Genomic DNA, 6,304 nt, shown 5'->3' with positions numbered 1-6,304 from the left:
TATGAAATCACTTTTTTAATAAATCACTTTTCCTTGGACAAGCCATGTCTCCCTAAGCCTTTTTGTTGGTTGTTTCTGAATTTAATCTGTGAAACACCCTTCTATTTTCTTCCTGAGGAGGCATCTATCACATTCCCCTATGCCCAGCGTGGTGCCTGAATGTGTACCTTAGAATCAGACACTTGCCTAAATATACATCTTAATAAGAAAGCCATAAATAAGTAATTATTTTGGCCACTTTGGCAACTGCCTATTTCAACATGACCCAAATTCAGTATTCCCACAGATTTACCAAAAGAACAGGACCCTTTCTCTTGGACAACAGGATCCTTTCTCTCGCTAGAGCTTTAGGAGGATGTTTCAGAGATTAATAGGGTCCCTGTATCCCTGCAATTTGCTTGAATTAGATTAACATAGTGATAACATGAAATACCAACCACATCTTAAATAAGTTACTTCGTTTTCCAAATGCAGATCCAAATGCATGCTTAGATGAAGTCAGAGCCCATGTGGTTGGGCTTAAAAGATAAGGAAAAGGACTCTATCTCTAGGATGTTTCTTCACCTGCTTGTAATTCTGTCTGAAATCTAACCTCTAATTTCGATTATTTTGAGTGAAGCAATAGATCTGTGCTCATCACGTTTGCCTTTAGAATATGTGATAGCAAATGATGCAGTCATTAAAATTAGCTATCTTTTGTCACTCCTTTTCCAATATAATAATTAAAACTAGCCTCTAACAGGTTGACATAGTACAAGTGGGGATAAATGAGAACTACGATGAGAGCCTGGGGTTTCTGGGGTATAAAATATGATGGAGGAGAGAAAAAAATAAGTGGGAAATGAAAAATTGTCAGACAATTCTCAGTCTGAAACTTTGCTTAGGACTAGCTGTGTTTCCCAAGGTTTCTAGAACATCTTGGAGTACAACCAAGACATAGGTGTTCCCTGCAGAACCTGAAACTTGGCTATGGGCATTTCCTTGGGCAAACAATACGGGTCTCTAGTCAGGAAGATCCTGAATTTTCAGAATTCATGCCAGACCAGGAAAAACTTCCCTCTTGCCCTTTGCCAGGGACTCAGTCCAAAGAAGCTGTAACATGTTTTTCTTCTAAAAAGATGATTAAAAGAAATATGTGCTCTTTGAAGTCCAGTTAAGATACTGTGGGTTCTTATAGACTTCACACTGCTTATATACGTAGTTCAAATGAGCAGGCCAAAAGAACATCTCTCAACGCAAGGAAGATCTTCAGCCTGAGCAAAGCTGAGTGGCTTAATAACAATGACTTGGTACATAGATGGTTCATTATAAAGGTGAAAACTGCCAAACTGATCACTCTCTGTGCTGTAGTTATAACAGAAAGAAGTAGATTCAAAGTATAGGAAGTATGCGAAACATAAAGGAGAACATTTCACTAGTGGTAGGGCCTGACTGCAGCTCCCTTTCCTTGTTGTGATTCGCCAATGTTATGCCAAAGGATGATACTGAGTAACTGGGAAAGGTAGTTCACTAACGTTTATTTTAATCATTATTAACCTTCTAAACTGCAAAGATAAGAACTGTTTCCTAGTATTTCATAATAAGGTAAACTATTTGTCAATGAAGTGATGTTAGCAAAGTACAGTGAGGTAAAAGATTATTAAAAAAAATATAGTGTATGTGTGTTTAATTTTTGCACATCTTCAAGCTAAATATATAAAAGCAGAGTTGCTGACAGAGGTCCAGTATATTCCCTTAGATGATTTCTGGAGCAATAGAATTCTAGAAATTCTATGCTAGAATCCCTATCACTCTTCCTTCTAATTTTACATAGTTTTGTTCTAGGTTTAAAAGGGTTCCAGCTAATGAGAATGGTGTTTGAACCTCAATTCACTGTTGCTTAGAAGGATATCTATTCTTATTAGCCCAGGGATGGGGGGATTATCCTCCCTGACTCTCCCAAACCCCTCCTCTAAACACATGTCTGTTCTCCCAATCAAATTTTAATTCAAATGAAATGTTTCTTCAGAATTGTCCATTCAATATACTTTGCTTATTATTTTATCCCTTTTCTCGATTTCACCTTTTTACTGTAGAAAAGCATTTGCTCTAGTCTACTTTTGAACTAAAAATTCAATAAAATCCAGTTTTTCACAGATGTAATAATTTAAATTTCTAAACCAAATTATATCTGAGGAGCAGGGAATTATAAAGCAGTGAGTTGGGAGAAACAGGGAAATTGAACATCACTAAACATCACTCAACATCATTAATTATTAGAGAAATGCAAATCAAAACCATAATGAGGTATCACCTCACACTAGTCAGAATGGCCATCATCAAAAAATCTACAAACAATAAATGCTGGAGAGGGTGTGGAGTAAAAGAAACGCTCTTGCACTGTTGGTGAAAATGTAAATTGATACAGCCACTATGGAGAACAGTATGGAGGTTCCTTAAATCTAAAAATAGAACTACCATATGACCCAGCAACCCCACTACTGGGCATATACCTGGAGAAAACCATAATTTGAAAAGATACATGCACCCCAATGTTCATCGCAGCACTATTTACAGTAGCCAGGACTTGGAAGCAACCTAAATGTCCATCATCAGAGGAATGGATAAAGGAGATGTGGTACATATATACAATGGAATATTATTCAGCCATAAAAGAGAATGAAATAATGCCATTTGCAGCGACATGGATGGACCTAGAGATTGTCATACTGAGTGAAGTAAGTCAGACAGAGAAAGACAAATATCATATCATATTATATGTGGAATCTAAAAAAATGGTACAAATGAACCTATTTACAAAACAGAAATAGAGTCACAAATGTAGAAAACAAACTTATGGTTACCAGGGGTAAAGGAGGGGAGGAATAAATTGGGAGACTGGGATTGACATATGCACACTACTATATTTAAAATAGATAACTAGTAAGACCCTACTGTATAGCACAGGGAATTCTACTCAATACTCTGTAATGACGTATATGGGAATAGAATCTAAAAAAGAGTGGAGATATGTATGTGTATAACTGATTCACTTTGCTGTACAGAAGAAACTAACACACATTGTAAATCAGCTATACTCCAATAAAAATTAATTTAAAAAATGCTAAAAAAATTAAATAAATACATTTCTAAACTAAATTATATCTGAGGAACAGGGATTATAAAGCAGTGAGTTGGGAGAAACAGGGAAATTGAAATGGTTTGTGCATCCAAAGTATTTGCCTTGAAGCTATCACCACACCTGACTAGATCCACACTCATGACGGGAGTAGCAGGGGGTGTATTTTGAGTAGTTAGACAACTTACTCATTCAGCTCTGCTTATAAACTAAAAGTGCTTCCATTTTTAAACTTAAAGGAAATTTTGAGTGAGTTCTCGACAAATACTAGTAGTTTTCTTCTTCAGAACTCACATTCATCAAAGAATACTATCACAGCTAAAAAGAAATGATCAATAAGTTAACAAAAATAATCCAATATTAAATTCATTTTTTTCTTTCAGACTTACAGAATCCAAGGTCTTATTTCTCACATTCAGATATATGACAAAATAAATGCAAAATATCAATGTTTATAAAGAGTGTTAGAGACCATTGATCCCCTAGAATCTGTTCTATTCTTCTTCCATAGGAAAGAAGAGTTAAAACCATAGTAGTTCACTCAGAGCTACTCTTTCTCACCAGCCAGAGGAAACATGTGACTGAATTCTCACCAATGGGATGTTAGCAGAAGGCACTGTGCCACCTCCAGGCTGGGTCTTACCACACCACGAGTGCTACTTTGTACCTCCTCTCTTCCCACTGGGGGAACTGGATATAATGGCAATCAGACGTCAATGTGCAGATGAGGACAATGCCCCGGAGGATGGTAGAGCAAGCCCTACTCATCAGCATCTCTGGGTGACGTCATAAAGTCCAACTACCCTTCCTGGACTTTTACATGTAAGAGAGAAATAAACTATCTCCATTGGAGCCATTGCGTTTTTGCACCTCTTTTCTATGTAGCCTTCACCATAAACTAATACCAATGGAGATCTAATATAAATCCAATTGAGGCATTTTTTTTTTCCCTAAGTGGGACATTTCGCTACTAGAATTGGATATGATTCAAGTGATTAAGTGAAGGGAGCCCTATCCTTTGTATATTTATTTATTAGTTCATGCTAACGTTGTTGGTTATAAACAAGAAAGAGAAACAATTAGCAGAGATTAGGAAAAGGCATTGCATTGGTATTAAAAAAAAAAAAAAAAAAAAAAGTTGGGCTTCCCTGGTGGCGCAGTGGTTGAGAATCTGCCTGCTAATGCAGGGGACACGGGTTCGAGCCCTGGTCTGGGAGGATCCCACATGCCACGGAGCAACAAAGCCCGTGAGCCACAACTACTGAGCCTGCGCGTCTGGAGCCTGTGCTCCGCAACAAGAGAGGCCGTGATAGTGAGAGGCCCGCGCACCGTGATGAAGAGTGGCCCCCACTTGCCACAACTAGAGGAAAAAAAAGCCTTCGCACAGAAACAAAGACCCAACACAGCCATAAATAAATAAATTAATTAATTAATTAAAAAAAAATTTGTCTTATTTTGATAAATTGGGAGTGTAAATTCCCAGAGGAATGATTATTGCATTTGAAAAATTGTGTGTCACTTATCACAAGTTTTCAAATTAATTTCCAGAAGTGTTGAATCAGCTTACATTGCTATCAGCAATATAAAGTTTTATTGCAACATTTACAAAAAAGTATATACATATATATAGTAATAAATATTTATGGGATCTCTTTGCCTACCACTCTTAATTTTCATGTTTCTTTGCTTGTTTATCCATTTATTCATTTAACAAATGTTGAATGAGTATCAACTATATGCCACATACTGATAGTCACCGGTGAGAAAAAACCAGAAATGATCCTCGTCTTCTTAACTTCCTATCACAGTCCTAGGAAGAAAATATTTTTATCCCCAGGTTTGCAGAAAAGAAAAAAGAAGCTCAGACAGGCTAAGAATTTATTAAAAATCACACAGCAGTTGAAAGCTCTAGGGCTCTAGGATTCAAATCTAAACTGTCAGACACCAAAGCCTATGTTCTTTTTAGCCAATCTGGCCATTATTGAGTACTATTACTCTAGAAGTTTCTATTATTTTTGCTGATTTAATGAGTAAATTTCATACCTTGTTATGTTTATTTTCAGTTTTTAATATAGAACAAGATTGAAAATTTTTTTCTCTTTAATAATTGTATTTCTTCATGTGACAATTGTTTGCTCTTGTGCTTTAGTCATTTGTGACTAGTGTTATTTTGATGATTTTCTTACTAAACTACAGAATCTGTAGATCAAGGTATAGAAAAATTATTAGTTTTTGGTTAATGTTTGCTTAATGCAAATTTTACATTTTTATGGTTTGCTTTTAAACTTTGGTTATAAGAGTTACAAATTCAGATTAACACATTGCACTTTACCTTTATTGATGTGAAAAAAACAAGGGCATTAAGGAAAAAGTGGCAATATTACAAGGTGTGAGGATGTTTCTTTTGTACTCAGCACTCTTGTTTTGACGATGTAACTGTATTTATGATTCATATAATGAGTCAAAGAGCCTACTAATGGAGAAATCTTGATTGATAAGTAATTGTTCGAAATGCAAACCGGCTTTTTATTAAACAGCATTCTAATTTGAAGTGAATGTTTTGATGGGATGTTTTAGAGTTTTCTAATCCCAATCTTCAGAAACTATAATCCTTGCCCATATTTTCTGTTAATATTTTGCTTTTATCATCAGTGGTTGTATGTACAGTTGCCCGAATAAATGCTATCATATGACTCCATATAATGTTTTAGCGTTTGGTTTTATCACTATAATTTAGTCAATGGAGCTGTTTACTTTTCTCAGTGAGTCATGTTTCCTTCATACATTTATTAATATGCTTTATAAGCTAACACTACCATTCGTGTCTCTGATTAATTACCAGAAGGTTTTTTTGATGGTGAATTGAAATCTGTTAGAAGAATTTTCTAGAAATAAGCTTAATATTATTTTCCAGCTTACATAAGGGACTGTAAGTACAAATGAATAAAATATCACACAAAACTGTATTAGTGATGATAATATCAATGGCTTATAATGACATAAGTAGAGAAACTTAAGGGCTGTTTCTGCTACTGCTGTTATGGCTACTAGCTACCATTTACTGAGCACTTACAAAGTGCTACATACTAGCTAAGTACTTTACCTTTTCATTATTATTTAGTTTTCACAATTCTCACATGTATATAATGATAAAAATGAAGATTTTTTTCTAATTATGAAAGGGTT

General features: G+C 35.3%; 1 pseudogene across 1 annotated transcript in view; it reads right to left on the bottom strand.

Annotated features, from left to right (window-relative positions):
- LOC309661305 (lysosome-associated membrane glycoprotein 1 pseudogene) overlaps positions 1-6,304 on the bottom strand; it is a 121,099-nt pseudogene that overhangs the window by 18,113 nt on the left and 96,682 nt on the right. The window lies entirely within an intron of this gene.

Source organism: Balaenoptera physalus (genome assembly GCF_965194825.1).
Source record: "Balaenoptera physalus genome assembly, chromosome: 5".
In the NCBI taxonomy this organism is placed as follows: domain Eukaryota; kingdom Metazoa; phylum Chordata; class Mammalia; order Artiodactyla; family Balaenopteridae; genus Balaenoptera; species Balaenoptera physalus.
Note: the sequence above shows the minus strand (reverse complement) of the source record. Positions and strands in the feature narration are given on the sequence as shown.